The sequence below is a fragment of the Bubalus kerabau genome, chromosome 2 (genome assembly GCF_029407905.1).
Source record: "Bubalus kerabau isolate K-KA32 ecotype Philippines breed swamp buffalo chromosome 2, PCC_UOA_SB_1v2, whole genome shotgun sequence".
Taxonomy (NCBI): Eukaryota; Metazoa; Chordata; class Mammalia; order Artiodactyla; family Bovidae; genus Bubalus; species Bubalus kerabau.
This window is the reverse complement of record NC_073625.1, coordinates 72585498-72608231: the sequence shown is the minus strand read 5'-3', so window position 1 is coordinate 72608231 and position 22734 is coordinate 72585498. Positions and strand designations below refer to the sequence as shown.

General features: G+C 35.1%; 1 protein-coding gene across 1 annotated transcript in view; it reads left to right on the top strand.

Moving 5' to 3' along the window:
* The window catches only part of ROBO1 (roundabout guidance receptor 1), a 1262210-nt gene that overhangs the window by 1112087 nt on the left and 127389 nt on the right, over positions 1-22734 (top strand). The window lies entirely within an intron of this gene.

Sequence of the window (22734 nt, the reverse complement as noted above, 5' to 3'; positions counted from 1 at the left end):
TTGTTAACAGCAATTCTATGAGACTTCTTTGCTTTTTCTGCCTTACAAGGAATTGACCAAAGTACCTAAGTAACTGAACTCTCGTTGATTCTATGACTGCACAATATTCGCCTTTACTGTTTTTTGTTGTTGTTGTTGATGTTGCTGTTGTTCAGTTGCTCAGTCATGGCTGATTCTTTGTGACCCCATTGACTGCAGCATGCAAGGCTTCACTGTTCTTCACCATCTCTGCGAGCTTGTTCAAACTCATGTCCATTGAGTCAGTGATACCATCCAACCATATCATCTTCTGTCCTCTGTTGTCCACTTCTCCTTCTGCCTTCAATCTTTCCCAGCATCAGGGTCTTTTCTAATGAGTCAGCTCTTCGCATCAGGTGGCCAAAGCATTGGAGCTTCAGCTTCATCATCAGCTATTTAATGAATGCTCAGGATTGATTTCATTTTGGATTGACTGGTTTGATCTCCTTGTGAATTTATGGACCAAGATTTAAAGTTTCCCAGGAGAATGTGTGTGTAAAGCAAAGGTCTTCGCTAATGTTGAAGAAAAAAGTTATAATAATCGTATAGGACCACGTAATCCTAATAAATGCTTGTACTGTGTCTGAACCACTAGTTAGCAGATCAGTATGAAAATTAAGTGGCGGGAAAAAAAAAAAAAGAGAAAGAGTTGTGGTGGACAGGGATTTAGAGACCTTAAAGTAAAACAAACATTTTTTTTTTTTCCTGCACTGATCTTAATTAGCATGAGCTTCTCAAATGATTTAATTTTAGGAATTAGTGTGAGAAGGACATAGCTCTACTTTTATGAGATGCTGAAAAGCCACATAGCAAAGTGGCTTCTGATGTCTCATATGCGGAAACACTGATTTGGGGGAAAAGAATCAAGAACACAGGGGAATAGAGTTTAGGGCCAAATGCTCCTTTTGTTATTGATAACAGATTCCTTTTAGACTTACGGAAAATTAAGATAATTTTTTCCTTTAAAAATATATTTTAAGTCATTTGATGACTCTTACCTGTAATTTCTATTTCCCTCCCTAATAATTCAAACTCATTAACATCATTATTATCCATCTCCTCCTCAGCTGTCTCCTGTCTGTGTTTAATACAAATTAATGCTAAATTTCTCAGCATTGGAGATGCAGCATTAACAGAAATCTGGCAATGCCCTTCTGAAGCTATATTCTGTGATTAATTATACAGGTAAAACCATAATAGATAGCATAACATGTAGTGTATTAGACTATAATAAGTCCTATACAAATAATGATGTGGTAGACAGATTAATTAGGATTGGGGAGAATTTCAATTTTAAATATTAAGAGAGGACAAGAAATATTTTATATGAAGATGTGAAAAAAACTAAAGGAGGGATAAAGAGAGAGTGCTCAGACAAAATAGTTAAGTTCAGAGACCCTAAGTCAGGATGTAACTCTAACATTCAAAACAAAATGCAGAATAGTCATTGTGGATGGAGCAGAATGAGCAAAGGGAAATTTGTAGGAGATGGCATCAAGGATGGCAACTAGTCATAAAAAAGAACAAAATAGCAAAATGGTTGCTGTTGTCGTTCAGTAGCTCAGTTGTGTCCGACTCTTTGAGACCCATGAACTGCGGGACGCCAGGCTTCTCTGTCCATCACTGTCTCCCTATGTTTGTTCAAACTCATGTCCATCGAGTCAGTGGTGCCATCCAACCGTCTCATCTTCTGTCCCCCACTTCTCCTCTTGCCCTCAGTTTTTCCCAGCATCAGGGTTTTTTCATTGAGTCAGATCTTCACATCAGGTGGCCAAAGTATTGGAGCTTCAGCTTCAGCATGAGTCCTTCCAATGAATATTCAGGATTGATTTCCTTCAGAACTGACTGATTTGATCTCCTTGCTGTCCAAGGGATTCTCAAGAGTCTTCTCCAGCATTATAGTTTAAAAGCATCAATTCTTCGGCACTCAGCCTTCTTTATGGTCCAACTCTCATATCCATAAGTGGCTACTGGAAAAACCATACCTTTAACTATATGAACCTTTGTCAACAAAGTAATATCTCTGCTTTTTAATATACTGTCTAGCTTTGTCATAGCTATCCTTCCACATAACAAGTATCTTTTAATTTTTCAGTTGCAGTCACCATTCCACATTGATTTTGGAGCCCAAGAAAATGAAATCTAACACTATTTCCACATTTTCCCCATCTATTTGCCATGAAGTGATAGGACCAGATGCCATGATCTTAGTTTTTTAATGTTGAGTTTTAAGCCAGCTTTTTGACTCTTGTCTTTTCACCTTCCACAAGAACTTCTTCCTGCCATTAAAGTTGTATCATCTTCATATCTGAAGTTGTTGATATTTCTCCCTGCAATCTTGATTCCAGCTTATGATTCATCCAGCCTGGCATTTTGTATGATGTACTTTGCATAGAAGTTAAATAACCCAGGTGACAATATACATCCTTGACATGCTCCTTTCGCCAATTTGGAGCCAGTCCATTGTTCCATGTCTAGTTCTAACTATTGCTTCTTGTCCTGCATCCAGATTTCTCAGGAGGCAGGTAAGGGACCTGGAGATTGTCATACTGAGTGAAATTAAGTCAGACAGAGATGGACAAATATCATATAATATCACTTTACATGTGGGGTCTAAAAAAAAGGTACAAATGAACTTATTTACAAAACAGAGATAGAGTTACAATTGTATGTAGAAACAAAACTTATGGTTATGAGTAAGAGAAGGCAGGGAGGGAGAAACTGGGAGATTGGGATTGACATATACACCTACTGTATATAAAATAGATAACTAATATGGACCCATTGTATAGCACTGGGAACTCTACTCTGCGCTCTGCAATGGCCTATATGGGAAAAGAGTCTTAAAGAGTGACTGTGTGTGTATGTGTAACTGGTGCACTGTGCTGTATGCAGAAACTAACATAACATTGTGAAGCAATTGTACTCCAATAAAAATTAAGAAAAAAAAAATCTAACCAGACTATCTAGGACCTTGTAGTCCTTGTAAATAGTTTCACTTCCCCTCAGAACAAGGTGTGAAGTATCAGAGATTTCTCAGAAGAGTCCTCCACTCTCTGGAGTACACAGTAAAGAATGGTAATGGCTGAGAACAGTAGGAGCTTTTTCAGTAATCTCTCTTAGGAGGTAGTTGAAGAGGAAAGGTTATGTTCTGGATCTGCTGTGAAGCAATTGCCAACAGAATTTGCTAAAAGATTGGATGTGGCTTGTGAGAAAAAGCAAAGGGTTATCTTAGTCCATTGGTCTGAGTAACTGAAAAGGTCAAGATGCCATTGACAAAGATGCCATTAATGGTAGAAAGAGAAGATTTGAAATGGGAAGTATCAGGAGCTCAGTTTTAGACATTGTGATTTTGAAATTCTTATTGGATATCCAAGTATAAACATCAGAAGGGCAGTTGGAAACATGAGTCAGAACATCAGAGTTGAGGTTGAGGTTGGAGAAAAATTTGAGTTGTGGTAGACAAAACTAGTACTCATTACCAGGGAGTCCTCCCCTCCTTCTGGGCAGAAGAAAGGTTCTGCTTCTCAGTTTCCTTGCTATGGGGCAAACCCATTTGTCTGGTTCAGCTTCATGAGCTAAGAGTGAAAATTAAAGATGTTAAATACTAGTGAGTGAGCCTCCAGCACTCTTTCTCTTTACCATGTGGCAACCAAGGACATAGGTTTGGGTTGACTACGGGAGTTGGTGATGGACAGAGCCCTGGCCTGCTGCGGTTCATGGGGTCGCAAAGAGTCGGACACGACTGAGTGACTGAGCTGAACTGAACCAAGGAAGACATATGTTCCAGGACACCCAAAGAGCCTAGGTGCCTGAGTTAGGTGTAGCAGAACTTTCCACCTCACACTCCTGTCTTCCCCTGTGGTCATGTAGAAAGAAGGAGAAATAAGTTTTTGTTGTAGTAAATCACAGTGAATTTCTTAGCAGAGACTCATTAGCCTATCTTAATGAATATGGGCGTCATCAGCATGTACATATTACTTAAATAACAGGAGACTGAAATCACCAAGGGAGTGATTATACATAGTGATTATACAGGGAAAAGAGGCAGAAAGAGCAATGGAGACTGAAAGGAAGCAGTCAGTCAGTAAGAAAAGAAGAAAACCACAAGGGTGGCCAACTGAAGATAGTGCTTTAAGTAGGTTGCAGTGACTGAGTCTGTTGCAGCCTGTAGATCAGGTAATGGAAGGATTGAGATTGACCATTGGAATCGACAACTTGGTGGTCATTAATGATCTTAACAATAGCAGTTTCAGTTTAATAGTGGGATTAAAACTCACTGAACTGGTTCAAAGGAAATTGGAAAGATTGAAATCAGGCACATTAAAATTGTATAGCCAATTCTTTCTGTATTGCATCTAATAAAATAGTTAAAACATAAAGGTGTTGTAGCATCCCATTTTGAAAGTCTAAGTTAATCTTAAAGGTTTTGTTTTGTGTGTATGCATATATATGTATCTATGCATTTTTTTGTGGCAAAAGTATAAAACTGCTACGGTAAATTTTATTTTTTAAAAAATTCTTGGAACTTCCTTTTATATATTAAACTAGAAGAAATGTTGTGGTTTATGCCAGAGTGCTTTATTATAGAATTTTCATTTACATTTTACTGTCTAGAAGATGCTATCCTGTAAATAAAGGGCACCAATGCCTCCACACATTAGTAGCTTAAAATCAGAATAAAAAGCATCTCCTATCAAGAATCAAACACTTTAATGTTGAAATAACCTATGACTATGAAACAATGCCAAGATGTTAATGTATAAATAATTTTAAAATCATTTAAATGCTGCCAACATGATGATCCATGATAGTGTTCCATATGCCAGGAAGTTGTAACATTTTGAAACTTTTACTGTTTCTAAAACCATCTGTGTGTTTTGTGTAAATTATGACTGTTAAACTGATAAAACACTGGAGGTAAAAAAGCACATTTATACATGCAGGGAAATGATGAAAAACCAGCAGTTTGTATACAAAATTACTGCTCTTATTTAGATCATAATTGTTTTTGTTGGATTTTCTTCCCTTAGGCAAACTAAAATTGAGTAATTAAAACAAAAACTTAAAACAGAAACATAATGCCTGATGTTAATTCTAATTCTTTTTTTTCAAAAATGCAAAGTAAATTCTTAAGAGATGTTGGTTATTAGATATTTTTTGTGGTTCTTCTTTCCTCAGCTTTGTTCTTGAATGATTGTTTTCATTTCTGTTGTCCAAGTACTTTGCCAAATGTGTTGAGTACAGACAAACAGGAGATTAAAGCACATATTATCTTTATGAAAGGCATATGAAGATTGCATGATTATTGCTACAGTTTTGGTTATAGGAATTTCTAGAGTTCTTTAATGTGGTGGCTTTCTTTGTTGAAAATTTAAAGTACAACACTCCCAGCTGTAGAAACAAAGCCACACCCTACAAAAAGGAAAATATGTAATTGAATTGTAACTGCACCTGCATTTTTTGATGTTCTAAGTCATTTCTTTTTACCCTGACCAGTATTCCAAGCCAGATTTTGGATCTATGATGATTATAAACCAGGAATATATAAAAAGCATTTTCTTATTTTCCTACCTGAGAGGAGACTCTTTTAGAACTTTTTTGGCATGTATTTCTTAGAATAATTTGAAAGAGGCATTAGATGGTTTTTGTCTCTAGTGTTCTTTCTTTCTTGTCTTCCCCCACCCAAACCTGAGTATTTATATTGAGAATGAGAAATAGAAGGGAAGGCTGGATTAAATAGATTTACTCCATATATCTGAAACTTAGACATAACCGTTATTATTAATAAATGAATTTTTCCCATAGAAATGAATTAGAGTACCTAAGACTTTTTTTTTTTTGCTGTAGAACATTTAAATATACTTTATAAAAAGTGATATATTGCTTTTATTTCACTATGTTTTAGAAATATTGTAGTTAAATTCAAGATTTTTTAAAAATTATTCATTTTTTTTGGCTGTGCTGGTTCTTTATTGCTGCATGGGCTTTTCTCTAGTTGCAGTGAGTGGTGGCTACTCATTGTTGTGGTGTGCAGACCTCTCATTCCGGTGGCTTCTCTTGTTTCCAAGCGTGGGCTCTAGGGTGCACAGACTTCAGTAGTTGCAGTGAGTGGAGCACAAGCTAAATAGTTGTGGTGCGCAGGCTTAGTTGCTCCTCAGCATGTGGGATCCTCCCGGATCAGGAATCAAACTTGTGTCTCCTGCATTAGCAGGAGGATTCTTAATCACTGATCCAGCAGGGAATCCCCTCAAGATTATTTTGTATGAGTGGAAAACTGAGAATGTTACTAATAAGATTGGGGGAAACAATACCATATATTGAGGGAAGACATCTGTGTTCAAGCAAAAAAACTAAAATTGCCCTTGAATTAAAGAAAAAGATACATACAGTTGAAACTATATACCACAGATAAATTCCGAGACTACAAAAGGGCATAAGTGTGTGTAAAGATTGTCAAGTACAGAATTATGTTGCTGACAAGTAGACCCAAAAAGGTCAAGAAAAAGTTGTTAGCATGATTTTGAGCTTCTGAACGGAGTGAATCATCATTGGTAAAAAGAGAATAGAAACTTACTAGTGCCAAAATATTGTGAAATGGTATTAAGCTTATTTAAAAATGTGCCATTTATTTTAAATTTGTAGACCTGGGGTAATTTTAATATTGTTACCTTAGTAAAAAGATAAGTATGTTAAAATCATGCTAGTTTTGGGAGAGTCACACAATTGTTCAATGTCTGCGGCATGTTTCCCATATCTTTTTATTGTTTCTCTACAAATAAACATTCTCTTGATGGTAGCTACAGGTATGGCAGGCATAATATCAGAAGGAAATAGCCCATCTCTCATAGAAGATATAAATAAAATTTATTTAATTCATTTATAAGCATAAAAACAAATTATTCATAAGTTAAATGATTTAAGGTATTCAGTAGTACCTGTGTTGTTTAGTTGTTAAGTCATGTGCCAGTCTTTTGTGACCCCATGGACTGTAGCCTGCCAGGCTCCTCTGTCCATGGGATTTCTCAGGCAAGAATACTGGTGTGAGCTGCCATTTCCTCCTCCAGGGGATCTTCCTGACCCACAGATTCAACCTGAGTTGCCTGAATTGCAGGTGAATTCTTTACTGCTGAGCCACCAGGAAAGCCCCACAATAGTTATTGTTAAATATCGCAGTCGTGTCCAACTCTTTGTCAGCCCATGGACTGCAGCATACCAAGCCTGTCTGTCCCTCACCATCACCTGAAGCTTGCCCAAGTTCATGTCCATTGCATCAGTGATGCAATAATACTTGTGTGTGTGTGTGTGTGTTAGTTGCTCAGTTGTGTCCGACTCTTTGCGATCCCATGGACTGTAGCCCACCAGGCTCCTCTGTCCATGGAATTCTCCAGGCAAGAATACTGGAGTGGGTTGCCATTTCCTTCTCCAGGGGATCTTCCTGACTCAGGGATTGAACCCAGGTCTCCTGTATTGCAGGCAGATTCTTTACCATCTGAGCTGTAGGGAAGTCCCTGATTATTGGTTATTGTAAGGACACCAACAATTTACTACCTTACTATAATAATAACAGTAGCTATTGTATGTTGAGCACTGCCATGTACAGATTTTATATTATCTCATTTAATCCCCTTTGAAACTCAATGAATAAGCTATGTTCTTTCCATTATGTTACACTCACACCTGTCAATTGTGTCTTAAGGGAGACAAGGAGGAGGCTAGTGCTAGTGATAATGATTATGATGAAGGGGATATTGACATTAAACACTTAATGCCACACTTAGTATGTGCCAGGCCCCATTCTAAGCACTATATATATATATATATATATATTGTCCATTTTATCCTCACAGCAAGCCTGTCACATAAATACTAAAATTTCCTAATGCAGTGGTTAACTCTGAACTGGCTGTGGAGACACCTGCCTTTTGTTTACTGACAGCATTTTCTAAAAGTTCTATAGATTTTTCCACATATATAAAGACTCTGAGAATTTGCTATTAGTGCAGATTTCAACTCAGAATCGCAGCAACTCTTATTCTCCACTGTGAAATATTGTCTTTGAGTTTGTAAGGGTCTGGAGAGATTAGTTCACACAGTGGAGGTTATAGTGGTTTTGAAACTAGATACATTTGAGAATTAGTCCATATTATGTCCAGTAATAACAACTGTAATATAACAAAGATCTATAAAATTTGAAGTTTGGTATGTTCACAAAAGATGACCTATAAATGGCCAAGTTCAATCAAATAAGTTCAACTAAACCAGTTATAATTTAACTAAAGGTTCAAATAAACTAAAACCATTTATTCTGGACAGTAGAGGTCTTTCCTCAAAAGATATTAGGAGATTTTCTAAAGAGGATAGTAAATGACTCTTCACCATTTGGCATTTAAGGAAAGAAGGATTTATATTAAAAGGGAATGAGTCAGAGAATGATTTAAATGACTATATAGTTCATTGTGCAATTTGTGGATTAGCTAGATTATAATTTCATCAGCTGTACACACATCAAAAGTTATTGCAGAAAAATAAAGCAATTATGAGAAATTAAATGAATGGGAAATTAAATAAAAATATTGATGTAGTAGCTTTGCAATTTAATATAAATACAATAAAATGTTGTAAAAGCTAAATAATAACAATACAGTGTAGATGGTAAACATCCTGGACTCATTTCTGAAATTCCAGATAATTTTCTTCCAAATAACCTTTTACTGTCATTACCCAGAATTATGTCATTTTAGCATTTAAAAGAAGAGTTTAAAAGACTTTCATGTTTTAAACTCTTAACTTTTAAGTTAAAATTTAGAGATGAATAATACATATTGTTTCCATCTTCTTTGTGGCTTTATGACATAGCATTTTTAAATGACTTGTCTTATTTTTTGAGATAAGCTGTGCTTTAATTTTAATTTTTTTCTTACCTGTCCTCAAAGCAGCCTGCTACAAATACGTTATATGTCTTACAGACTTTTTGTTACTTAGTTGAAAAAAATAAATTATAAAGAAATGCTTTCATTATGTTACTTATTCTTATCAAAGCCATAGTCCAGAAACCATTGTATTGTCAATTTCATCTACTTATCATATCCCTGTATTAAGATCGTATTCATTCTTCTTTGAAAAATGTGGGGAAAATTTCAGTGTCTGTATGTCTTAGCATGAAGAGCAAGGGCATTTAGTGGTCTTTTCTTAAGGTTTTAACTTAGATAAGATGACTGACCATCCTGGTTTGCAGGGAACTGTCCTAGTGTGAGCACCGAAAATCCCAGGCCCAGGAAAATAACCTTTAGTTAACAGAAAACTGAGACAGCTGGTCACCCTATAGATGGTTGAAAGTAATTGATTTATATATGAATGAGAAAACACACCAATACAGGGTATCAGTAAAATGTGGTTTAAATAGAAGAGTTGTATCTGTATCATTTCTTTCATAAGCAAGTTAAAGGTTTGAAAATCATTAGTGAAGTTTGGAGAAAAATTCAGTTATACATAAAAGATGATTTAACACCTCCCATTCCCCATGCTAAGAGGTACAATTGTTAGAATGCAATATGTCATCAGTTCTTTTTCCAGTCCTTCTCTGCTTCCTGTGTGTCTTTGTAGGCTTCTTTGATTTCCCTTGTTGGTGTGATATTTTGGTAAAAAGCAGCTGACTCACATCCCATCCAGATCCCCAGGGTCCTCCAGATCCTTCATAAATTTGGCATTCAGCCCTCTCCTTGCCAATTGCTTCCTTTCCCCCCAATTCCCACATGTCTCCCTCCTAAGCCATCTGCTCCTCCTCCCTTCCTTCGATCAGTGCTTTCCTCTGGTCTTCCAACTTCTTTCATTGTTCAGTGTCTGTTGCTTCCTTTTCCCCTCTGTTCCCCGACAGGAAATCAACATGCTTTATGCAGTTGATGTCGTAGAGCCCCTTTTCCCTGAGAAGTTAAAATTTGTGTTCCTGCAAAGTAAATAGGTCATTCTGTTGTGTGAAGGTCAAAGGAAACTGGTGTATTGAACCAGGATTTTTTTTCCTGTCATACATAGTTATGCACATTATATATTTCATCTTTTTTTAAGAATAAATTTTTATTCATGATTTAAATATAAGTTAATCAGTATGAATCTATTATATGAATCATGGGACCAAAGAAATGAGTTAAAAAGTAAACTTATGTCCTATCCTACTTAATTTTCAAATTTAATCACTGAAATCCAGTGTATTAGTAAAAGTCAATATAGTTTTATATAAGACATGTAATAAATTCAGGTTTTAAAACTTATATGCATGACTTTATAGACATTTGATCTCTGTAAATTTCATTGTTTCCATCTGTCACATGAATTGTCTAATAATACCTGTATTAGTTTACAGTATCCTTGTGGGAAATCAGTGAAAAAATACATATGTTATTTTAAATGGTGACACACTCTTTATGGATTAGTAATCAGTATTCTGGTTTTCATTATTGTTGGTATATCTGCCTGACCTCTGGATATATTCAGCAATCAAAAACTGGGTGGAAAAAACCAGGAACTGTTTATGCCATAGCAATTTCAACTTTTCCAAATAAACAAGAAGACCTTGTATATATGTATATATGAAACAGATTTGGCATTTGTCTCATCGAATTTTCTGTTTATATTGATTTACAACTGTGAGAAAACAAATTTCTACAGAATCAGCATGAGTACTTAGTACAGGTGAATATTATGAGTAAGTAATTTTTCAGGCTACTACTGGTATTAAGAAACTAATTTGAATCTTTGTTCATCCTTATTGTGAAATGCAATAACCAATGGGGGACTCCACAAGAGAATTAAGCCCTAATGCCCTCAGGCATCCACTCAGTGTAATAAATAGATTTTTCTCTTGTGCATCAAGAACAGTACTAGTTATGGACACTTCTCAGGGGAATTGAGAAATGCTGTGATTCAGATGAAGTGTGCTGGTTGAGAACTGCTGGTTTATCATCCCAAGAAACATCTTGAGACTTGCCAGAAACTTGTAATTCTATTTAAATATTTACACATACACTCCTCATGTTTGGATGCTGAAACTAGAAAACTAAAGCTAAAATCTTAGAACTACCTGTGAAGCTCAAGTACTCTTTTGAAAACATTTTAATAAACAGAAGGCTTTCTCAGTTCCAGCACACAAATCAGTTTAGACACAATATAATTATAAATGTAATCCCAATGTCTATTTATTTGATCATTGCTCTAGATTTTCATTATTTGTGTGTTAGATGTGTATTGACTTCCTTGGTGGCTCAGACAGTAAAAAGCGTCTGCCTACAATGCGGGAGACCTGGGTTCAATCCCTGGGTCGGGAAGATCCCCCTGGAGAAGGAAATGGCAACCCACTCCAGTACTCTTGCCTGGAAAATCCCATGGACTGACGCAGGAGCCTGGTGGGCTATAGTCCATGTAGTCTCAAAGAGTCGGACACGACTGAGCAACTTCACTTCACTTGTGCATTTAACAGTTTAGATCATAAGAGCTAGCAGTACGAAATTATGAAAGTCTTTGCCTATCCTATTCCCTCTGTCTGGGATGTTTTGAGGCCTACACCTTCTTTATCTAACTCACTTGTTTCAAGTTTGAACTTAAAGTTGAGTTCTAAAGAGGAGCCTACTGCAAAACCCTACCCTGCACTTCTACACTGAATTTATCTTCCTATTATCAGTTCCCTTTCCTTTAGATAACCATTTTGCTTTTAGTCTGTTGCAAATCATTACTTACATATTACTTATCTAGTATACATAAGACACCTAAGGGCCACCTATATTTCCTCTCTTATAGTTGGAGCCCAATACATATTTCTTCAGACATTAAATGAATGAAATATAAATCAGAACAATGTCTTCTAGCATACACAGAACTGAAAAATGGCTAGTTTGAACATACTTGATTTGATTTTCATATGCACTTATATATTTATTTTCTTACTCTCTTATAAACTGGAAAGGAAGTATCATCCACGTCATTTCTTTTTCTAAAGCATCTTTTCTTCTTTGGCTTATTAGTAAGATAAGGAAGAGATATTACACAGGTTAATTATATGAGTAAATATATTTCTGTGTGGCATACAAATATGCACAGAATCTTAGAGATGGAGCTGACAAGAGATTGTAAATGGGCAAATCCCTTCATTTTTAAGCAAGAAAAGGAAGCCAGGGAGTTGATATGCCCTGAGTCATTAATGGATCTATATCATGAGTCAGCTGTAATAGCCAGACATCTCGATGCCTGTTTTGTTTTTGCCATGACACACTACATCTGATCACCCCTTCTCAAAGAAACACTTACATTTAAGATGTTTCCTAACAAAAGAAATCCACAGATAAAGTGGTTTACTGGACTCATTTCATATAATTTTGCTACTTGTTTTGTGTCCTAAATTCAATATTTCCAATCATAGTATTATTTTCAATATTTTCCCATATTATTTTCAATTATTTATCCATTGGGTACAAACATGACCTTGTGTCACTTTGATGAATAATTCTCTACACATTTTTGCTTTATCAAGTATGCTTTTAAGAACATATCTAAATTAATCTTAAGTAACTATCTTAAGTTGCCTCAGAATTTCATCCAAAACAATAAAAATAAACTACAGCAATTTAAATACTAAGCTAATTTTAACTTATGGCCATTTTGGGGAAGTCCAAAGCTCCTTTTTGAAACTGCATTAATTAGTAAACCTTGATCACATCCTTTAATTGGTGCAAATATTAAGCTAATAATAACTTCGCTATTTAGTAAGTATATAATGAGAACCAAACCAGAGTGGTGAGAGTATTTTGAAGAATCACAATAACAGCCTCATTGTAAAGTAGTTATTTTCAATAGTCCTCTCTTCATTTCCAGTTAATGTTCTCTCCTCTTTAATATTAATAACTTGGAGACAGGAGAGACCAGAGACGTTTAAGTTCAGAATGAAAAAGAGCCCTTTTGCATTATTTAGAGGACAAAATAAAACAAACAATCCCTAAAAAACCAACACTGATAAAACTGGCATATCCTGTTTTCGATCAGTTTTTTTAAGTGTACATAAAATGTGTCTCCTTCTATCTGACATATACTCTTGGGGCCTCTGTAATTTATAGTCTACATGCCCATTTTTGTCTGGGTCCCTTAGGACACCTAGTTGTAATTCCTAATAAAATCCTTGTAAGTCCATATAAAATGACTCAAGTGTCAGAGAGGGGGTGCAAGTATGTTTGGATGCAGAGATAAAGTAGCAGAGGCTAAAGAGTGCCAGATGGAATGTTTTCTAGTTTAGTAAATAATCTTTGGTGACGTCAGGAAACAATATACTATAGCACTTTTAAGTTTCTTTTAAAAAATATAATGAACTTTCACGTGAGTGAAAGTCCTAACGTGAAAAATCAGAATATTCTTGAACAGTTTTGGTACTGTACAACGTTAATTTTTTAACCCAGCTTTGTGTTCATGTTGACTGTCACTACTCTTTCAAATCTCTCAAAATGTTTCTGGCCTTCTGAATTGTTTTTCCAAAAATGTTTTCTCTGAAATAGTTTTGAATATTTTCCCAAAAGCTAGTCTCGGCCAAATATTAGTTTCAGGAGTGCCTGGCACCTTTGATATGGAATTCAGCCAAGTCCTAAAATTCACTGGACCAAAACCTGATGTGGATGTACACAGCCACTCAGCATCCAGGATCCTTCAATCAGAGAAGATATTCCAGAAAGCAGAAAACATCTCAGAAATTTGAGTGGTTAGCTAAGAAAAAGTTATAGCTCATAATTCAAAGTAATTATCAATGGAGTACACTACCATAAGTATTGTAACTGCAAAATAAACACACGTGGTGAGAGACGGAGCTCGTAATAGTAATTTCCCATTAGCGTGATACCCTGAGAGAGTTGATTTACAAATGTTGTCCCTTTGTTTCTTCTTCATAACGCATGCTCATTCAAGCAACTAGGTTTCTTCACATTCCAATCACTTTGATACATTTGATCAGGTCATTACAGTCCTCCTAATAGCCAAGGATATTTTACTACTGTCTGGGAGCACTTTGTTTAATTATAGGTTAAAGTAGTTTGCCAAATTAAAGGTACAGCCTTTTTGTGGTTTCAAGGATGGTGTTCCAACCAGTTTGTTTTATTTTCGATGTTCTATTAATCATGGATGAAATGTTTCTCTAGATATACCATTTTAAAATTTATCTTAAAACCTTGCTTACAAATCTTGCCTATAATTTGGAAAAAATGTAAATAATATAAGAATACTTTTTGTAAATTCTCTATTTTTAAAAAGTTGACTTTTCTAAATGCTTGTAATTTCAGTGTTTGCTCATGATGGCCCAGACATAATTTTCTGTTTACCACAGGAAGAATGAATTGTAATCTTTAAAAAACAAAGTAGTAAATTGAAAAATGCATTTGAGTATACAGCATTCTCCCCTTAAAACATGGTTCAAACTGCAGAAATCACATAAATTATTTTTAGCCTTTATATTTAAAATTATTTTTAATCTGAGCAAAGGGATTGGAATTTTCTTTTCATTACCTGTAATTGGCTAAAATTGGTTTTATCTATTTCTCCATCTTGTTCATATTGTCACTTTTAAAGATGCTCTCTCAAAAAATAATCCCAAGTCTTATGCTGAGGCTGATGTCTAATTTAGTGCTGATTCTGCCTTTCTTTTGTTTAAAGGCGAGTTGCTTTAAAAGTACTAATACTCTATTAGTAACATCTGACCACTTCAAGTTTTATCTCCTTAAGCCTGAAGAATTTGATAATATGATAAATCATGCACTTGTAAAATAATCCAGTGTGCATTAAGAAAATTACTAACAGATGGCACAGGTTTTCTCTTCCTAAATCTTACAAATCTAGGTGATCACGAAGCTTTAAAGGCGGATCACACTAGAAAAAGGCTCATGTTTAAGTCACCTTTAAGAGCATCATCATGTATAAGGAAAATTTCAAAAGCAGTTGAACTCAATCTGTATAATACTAGTTGAAAATAATGGAACTCTGTCTCCTTGAGTGGATAAAGTGTCATTTGCTAAGGAATCCATTATTTCTTATTTCTTTGCCTTTTAGCATTCATGGTGTCACTCTTCTATCACCTAGATACATCGTATCACCATATTGTGTTATGCTTCATGCTTATAAAAGATCATGTCCGATTTTCTCATCTTAGGAAAACTTATACATATCCTGTTCAAATTTTAAATATGTCACAGTAATAAGTATATATTTACATGGAAAAAGGAGCCATCCCTCCATAGAGGAACTAATGTAAGATACTTACCTAACTAGATTTCTCCTACAAAGAACAAATGCATATGTGAAATGTAAACAGGTCCATCTTTTCCACTGGCAGTTAGGTGGATTAATGGCAATTAGTTTGGCTATTCAGATCACTCAGGCTTAAATATGGACTGTAATGGAAGGAGGGCCATCAATCTAATGCTCTCAGGGAGATCCACCAATAGTACCTATTTCTTTCCCAAGCCATTGAGTCTCTCAATCTATATGAGACATTGCTGATTTGTAGTTTGTGGCATAAGAAGCACAGAAAATAGGAGCTCTTGTTTTCTGTCCAAAAGTAAGTGCACTAGGTAAACTTTACTTTGGATTTATGTAGAATGAACTCCAGTCATTTGCTAAATGATCTGGAGCGAGTTTCTGATATGCTCCGAGCATTAGTTTTCTCATCCTTTAATAGAAAAATATATCTCACCTGTGAGACTCTTATAAAAATGAATGATGATGCATGCAACAATGCCATATACACAGCACATGTTGCTACCTCATGGTTCTCGTTAATCATGACAGTAATGATATTCCAGGTTGTTGTTTAAAAACAGTAGTACATTTATGAAATTTACCACAGATTCACTGATGTATTTTTCATGTGTTTGAGGAGAAGACTGCCAAAAGCATTTTACACTTAGGACATAACTTTTTTCAGGTTTTTCCAGTTGTTAAGTCATTTAAAAACTCCTATTGAAACGTTAGCATCTTTAAATGTATGTATTATTACTTTGGTATGAGGTCAACAGAATTTGAGTTTTTCTCTGTACAGCAACAGAAAATAGCGTCTTTCTAACAAATTCTCAAATATCAAGCCTTTCAATGAAGAAATGATGACCAAAATCAAAGAATTCTATGTATCCTACATCTCAAATCTTGAAAGATATGATAGTGTGCTTTCTCCGTGGGAGTGGAGCAAGATTCTAGAGATACAGAAACTCCTTGCCACTGTAGAATTTCTATTTTATATAGAAGAGAAACAGTAAGCATAAGATAGAATTTTTTGTTTTTTTGTTTCTTATTGGTTTTAATCTTACTCTTTCATTTTCCCACTCACTGATATCACAAACATCAGAACCTTACCTGAAAAGTTCTGAATGCTGAAACCTCCTATTTCGGTTTGTATGGAAGAAACCTAGGATTCACGAAATTCTGAATTTCAAATCAAAGTTCAAACATAATTTATAGCCTTAGGTTTGGGAGCATCCAGAACACTGACGTCCTTAACACTATTAATACTTTGCACGTATATTCTGTTCAGAATGTTTTTGTCTTCGCTGGGGAACTTTACTGTTTATAGTTGGAGAAAGACTGGTGCAAATGTATCATTCCAAATGGTGTTTGAAATACTCTTCAGGTAGACATTTTCACTTTTGTTTTTGCAGATAGCTATAGAAATATAAGGGACAGGATACATTTATTTTGATTTATTTATCCACAAGATGACCATTAATTCTCTAGAAATAGTGAGAAGAACATGTGCATAATTATGAAGATTAATGTAAGCCATGAAAAAGAGTTCCTTTAAGCCCTAGCTCATACCTTTCTCCCCAAGATTCTATTCTGTCCCTCACATGTGTAAATGATCCCGCTGGCTTTCTCTTAGGTAGTATGTAGATATATTTTCATTTGTTTTACCATGTGTTGTGGTGGAGAAGAGGGGTTTATCTATCATCCTTTATCTTATCATGTGTCTCTTACGAAATGAGGCACAAATTTGCCAAATAAGTGAGCTACGTTCCGGCATAGTCTTGTGATCAATAAAAGAGAGTGAAGCAACTGACCATATGGATATTGAATCTCTGACCCTGTCTGATGAGCCCTGACTCTGATTAATCAATTAAGCTTGTCACATGCAAGTCGCTTCTTGTTCTCTTGACTCTTTTAGATTAAAATACCACAGAACAGGGATGCAGGTTTATTTCAATTTATGGCTTATTTTAGGGATCTTCCTACTTGTATAGAATCTTAATAAACAGTATTAAATGTTAAATAAAAAGTATTAAATGCTTTTATTGCTTATTTATTTTTGCAGGTTACAAATTTATTTACATAAACAAGTCTGCTTACTTAATTTCTATACTTCATTTCTATAAAGTCATTCTGCATTTCTGAATCCAAAAATCCATTGCATACTCAGCCTTGGTTTGGACTTTGTCTGCCATGATTATATGTTTTCTTCATAATATAAGTGAATTTAAATTTCACAAATAACAAAATAGTGTCTCTGGAAAAGGCATTATCTTAGCAAGGCATTTGGTGGTAAGGGAAATTCTCACACTGGACCAAAACTATAGAAAAGAGCTAAGCGTAAGAACCCATGGTGAGAAAAAAAAAGGACTTACTGTTTGAAAAGTATTTTCAGCTGGTGGACATGTAACTCAAAAGAGCCAAGTGCTTAAAATGAGATTTTCTCCCCTCAAATATGATGAGCATTTGTCATCTTTATTTCTAGAGTATAGTCATAATTCCTCCATAGATTTTTATTTCAGGCTATCCTAACAGTGACTGTATGTAAATTCAGAATTATAGCCAGATGGTTGGAAGAGGTGATAAAAAGCAATCCTGTTTTCGTAGGAAAGTGAAAATTGCCCATAAGACTTTGTTTTTACCTTTAAAACAGCAGGACATTGTTTCATGAGACCTGTGAAGGAACTAATACATTAACTTTAATGGCTGGGAACTAAATTAATTTCTCATATGCATGTAGAATACTACCATGTAATATGTAGAATTTTCAGAGGTAAAAATCAATCAACTTAACTTACTTTACCGGGATGGCTGGCAGAGGCTGTTTTCTTCTCAAACCACTCTTTTATATTGTCTCCTTTTTATAGGATTCACTTTGGGGTTCTGATCTTAATGACTTGGGAACCAGACACCTGGGGAATCAGCTAAAAGCCCTCACTGTTTCATCTGCTCTCTGTTTCACCGGCAGTCAGCAGTTGTCTGTCCCTAGTTTGGAATACAATAAATTAGAGATGGCTTTCCCGGTTGACTGGTTCAATAAAATGGTGTCCAGAAGAAAATGCCAAACCCAGGTCTACATATTGACTTTGAACCACACTTAAGCAAGCAAAATAGGTGTCTTTTAAGAAGACAGGACTTCCTTTTTTTTTTTTTTTTTATTATTATTCCTTGTTAAAATTAGGATTCATGGCAAGATCATCTGGTGATATAAACTAGATATACAGAAAGGTAATAATTTACACTTTCACACAGAAAATCATCCTCTCCCTTTAACTTAACTATGTCTCTCTGCAGGGTGGCTCCCACTTGCCTGCAATTAGCAGTACAGCCCTTGTTAGTCTATAATCAAATTATCCTAGGTGTGCTTCTGCAGCATCAAACAGCCAACTACCAATTTATAAACTGCTATGAGGAAGAAATGAGAAGTTTAGTTGGAGAAATGAAAATCACAGAGAAACGCAGCTGCCATAGTCCTAGGCAGCAATTCTCCCAGGCCTGTGTTCTCAGCTGGCAGCTCCCCAAGCTGTGGAGAGAGCCACGTGTCCCCACTGGGATAATTGCTTTTTTCTGCATGAGTCTCTTGTTGCTTCTCTCTGATGATCGAGTGTGTTTAAACTCTTGGCAGAAATCATGTTGGTTTTTAAATGGTATTGTAAAGTGGCCCAGCAAACAAATGAAATTGGATCATGTTCTCTTGTATGCATGTAGCCCAAGCAAATATGGAATGCCAATGGAGAGATCCTAATTGCCTGTTTTTCCTCTCAATTCCACGCCTAGGAGAACAGTTGAAAGACCTACAATAACTTATGTTTGTTTTTTGTTTTTTGTTTTTTTCCCCTTGTAACACTTTCCCTTTTGATGTCACCAGGTAAAATGTAGAATAGTCATTTGTTTTCAATTTGTCATTTTCATAATTTCTTTGCAGTGTGTATGTATTTACCTAGGCATCCTTTTGTCGTACAAGATGTTTTGTGTGTGAAAATCTCGTGAACTTCAGTCCTACCATTAAGTAGGCTATAAAGACCAAGGATGATTGGCATAAGAATGGACAAGTAAATGGATAAGTAAGGTTCAGATGAAAAATTTTCAGTGTGATGGAAATCTTACTGTTTTTTTTTATAGTCTATACTGAGAAAATATTGTAAATAATAGCATATAATTTATTTTTCTTAGTTTAATCCACCTGTATTGTACAGTCTCTCATTTTGTATGAGGAGCCCATATTGAACTGGTCATGAGTACATGGCAGCTATGTATAACAGCCTTTGGATAACCAGCATGAAATCAGGTTACATCTCATCAAGAAGCTTGAGTGGGAAGTATTTAAAACAATGCATTTCTTCTTCCTTCTTCTCCTCCTTCTTTTCCTCTGTCTCTCTCTTCTCTCTCCTTTTATTAAAGGTCCCTGTGAACCAGAATGAAGCAGAAATAGAAAGAGTTGAATTTTTTTTGGAAAATATATTAAGAGGCAATAGCCTTTATGAAAAGTAGAGCAGAAATAAACTTTGTTAGCCAGGAAGAAGAACTGTGATTTGCCTAACCATGGTTTATTATTTTGTTTATTCATCTAAAAGAAAACTTATGTTGGAGATTTTATATGAAATCGTGTTGTTATGGATACATCAAAATCACTTTTAAAAACATTAGTGTGACAAGGTTAGTACAGATTAGAATAAAGATAAAGTTCTTGACATTTCTGTCTATACTTAAGTATTGATGATTCGAGTGGTAGATATAAATTATTTTATATCAATTTTTTTGATAACTAAAGTTTTTCTAAAATTTAAATTTTGATCTACTTGCTAACTCCATTAAAATTTATGTTCCAAAAAGTAAAACAGCAAAACTGAATATGTATATTAAAAAATATAAATTACCTATATTTGATATTAAACCATGATTAGTAAAAACATAAAATTATTTAATTCTCAGCATGGCTTTTTATTAACTGTTCTTATTGAACTGCTTACCTGAGAGTGTGAATAAGAAATATTGCCAAATAAGAAAGACTGTGTTCTTTGATAGTATATAAGATCCAAATTATGTGAATTATCTTTTATTTGGTTATAACTTTTTAGATTGCTGTGGGACATGTATTTTATCAAACTCATTGCCTATCATATGTACAGTATAATGGCACTACCACCAGTGTTTTTCCTTTATTTAGAATGCAACCTTTGTTTTTGAAAGTTGATATGGTATATGTTAGAAGGCATGGATGCTTCAATTGGAATTGTTCACATTAATGGTTGATACACTTGCAACCAGACTGGAAAGTGATGGGTATTTTTTCACTTCCTATCACTCTCTGCTCCCTGATCAAACAAGATATCTTTGGTGGGGGGTGGTTTTTGTTGTTACTGTTATTGAATTAATGCTAAAGGTTAAAGAAATAAAAACTGTTACTCTGACTCTTCTTAACATGTCTCTGTTGAAAGGAGTCCTTAAGGACTATCCAAAACTGCCCTGAGGTTTAGTTCACCACGGTGAATGTCTGCAGGCTATGACTGGCATCTGGGGTACTGGTGTCTTGTGGTCATTAAGTCTTAAACCCATGCGAAGTACTCTTCCTTTAGTTGACAACAGCTTGGTATCTGTTGCTCAGGTCAAAGATCCAGGCAGAACTGACAGCATTGCTATCAAGAGATATTCTGCCCAAAGACACTTAGTAGTGAATTGTTTAAGGATGATACCTTGTGCTATACTTCACAGCCTCTCTGCTCATTTACTTTGCAAAGCAGTGTGAAAACATGATAAAGAATAATTTTTCAGAAAAAATAATTTCTAAACCTGGGTGCTTTAAAACTGCCACTCATATTAACCCTGCTGTTGTCTTTACTACTGTAAATGAATATTTCTGAGCCTTTAATCTTTCAGAAAATTGTAAAAATTAAGTACTGCCCAATTTCCCATAGGTATAATGACACCTATTTATGTCTTTTGTGTATTATTTAAACGTATTTCTCTTCTAGCATTCTAAATCAGTGTTCTTTTAATCCATTGTTAGGATCTATTTTAAAAATAGTATTTATAGTGAGAAACACAGATTTTGAATGCAACATCTACTTAAGGAAATGAGATAAATTATATGACAGTTTGGTGGTTAGCAATTTGAAATCGTCTTTGAAGCCCTTAATATAATTAGTGGTTTCGTTTTTGGTCTGCTGAATTCAAGTCACATTAGGTTAATGTAATTAAAAGCAGAAAAGATTTTGTGTAGCTGAACTAGTTAATTAGCCCCAGTTGGTTTAGTATGTTAACCTAGAGGTGTATGGATAACATTGTGGGGGTGATGCCTGAAAAAAAATTCCTGTGTAACAGATACTGCAAATCATCTGACTTGCTTTAGGGTAGAAAATGAAGACATACCAAGAAGTTCATTTTAAGTTCATCTTTATTTCTGATTTTAAGCACTGATTGCAGGGTAAGCTGTATATGCTGTAGAATAACCAGACAAAAACCTTAATTTACTTTCTAAAAGAAAGCTTGCTTCTCTGTGTGCAGAGATAATGTTCCTTCTTGTATTCTGGAAATAAGAATTCTGATTGTAGTTTTTTTTTTGTGCTCACCAGAAAAAAAAATATGAAATGGTTCTCTCCACTTTTGTTTGACAAGCTACATCTTATTCCTGAGTTTTCTATATAATCTTGTTAGTAAATAGCACAATAAAGGAGATGAAAGCATTCTATAAGGGATTTTCAATGACTTCAGAGAAGTCTTTAAGTACTAGGAGAGAAGGCTTTTACCCCTAAGGAAAAAATCATTTATAGCTTCTTAAAGGCAAAATGCTAGTATATAAGAATCTCACATATCAAATACGTTGAGGTATTCCTTACCTTAATGTCACTATTTTTTTTTTTTTAACCTGAGACTGGTTCTGAAGAAAAATATAAAGTGTAAAGTTATTTGAAACTTAAAAAAATTTTTCGCCATCTCCTCCTTTCTCCTCCTCTGGTTCCTTCCCCAAAAGGAGCAACACCACTGGGAAGCTTTTGTTTTCATCTAGTATGTAGATAGCTGAGGCCCCCCCTTTAAGCACTGTCTAGAGCTTATGGAAATGTGGGCTTCTAATGTGGTTACTACTGAGGGCTGGTTAGGTAGATGGTAATGAGGAAGAGGGACCTCTGCTTGGATTTTTGACACAGGCTAGATGCCAGCATATTGTCTGAAAGCTTAACACATTCTGCATCTCCACTACCCGGATTATGTTAATTGAAGTAGGCCTGCTGCAGTGTAGTGTTTAACATTGTGTCTGTTCATTATACAAACTCGTTTTTAATAGGTTTACAGTTTGGCTGTCAGATCCAGCTGCAGGAAGAAATCTGCCAAGAAATATTTCTTAGCTTGTTTTAAATAGTGCTATTTTCACAGTTATAGTATTTTGAATGTGTTAGAAGACATATTTTTCCTTTCTTTGAAGAAAAGAGGAAATGTCAATTTTTGGTTTTACAAAGGGCCACT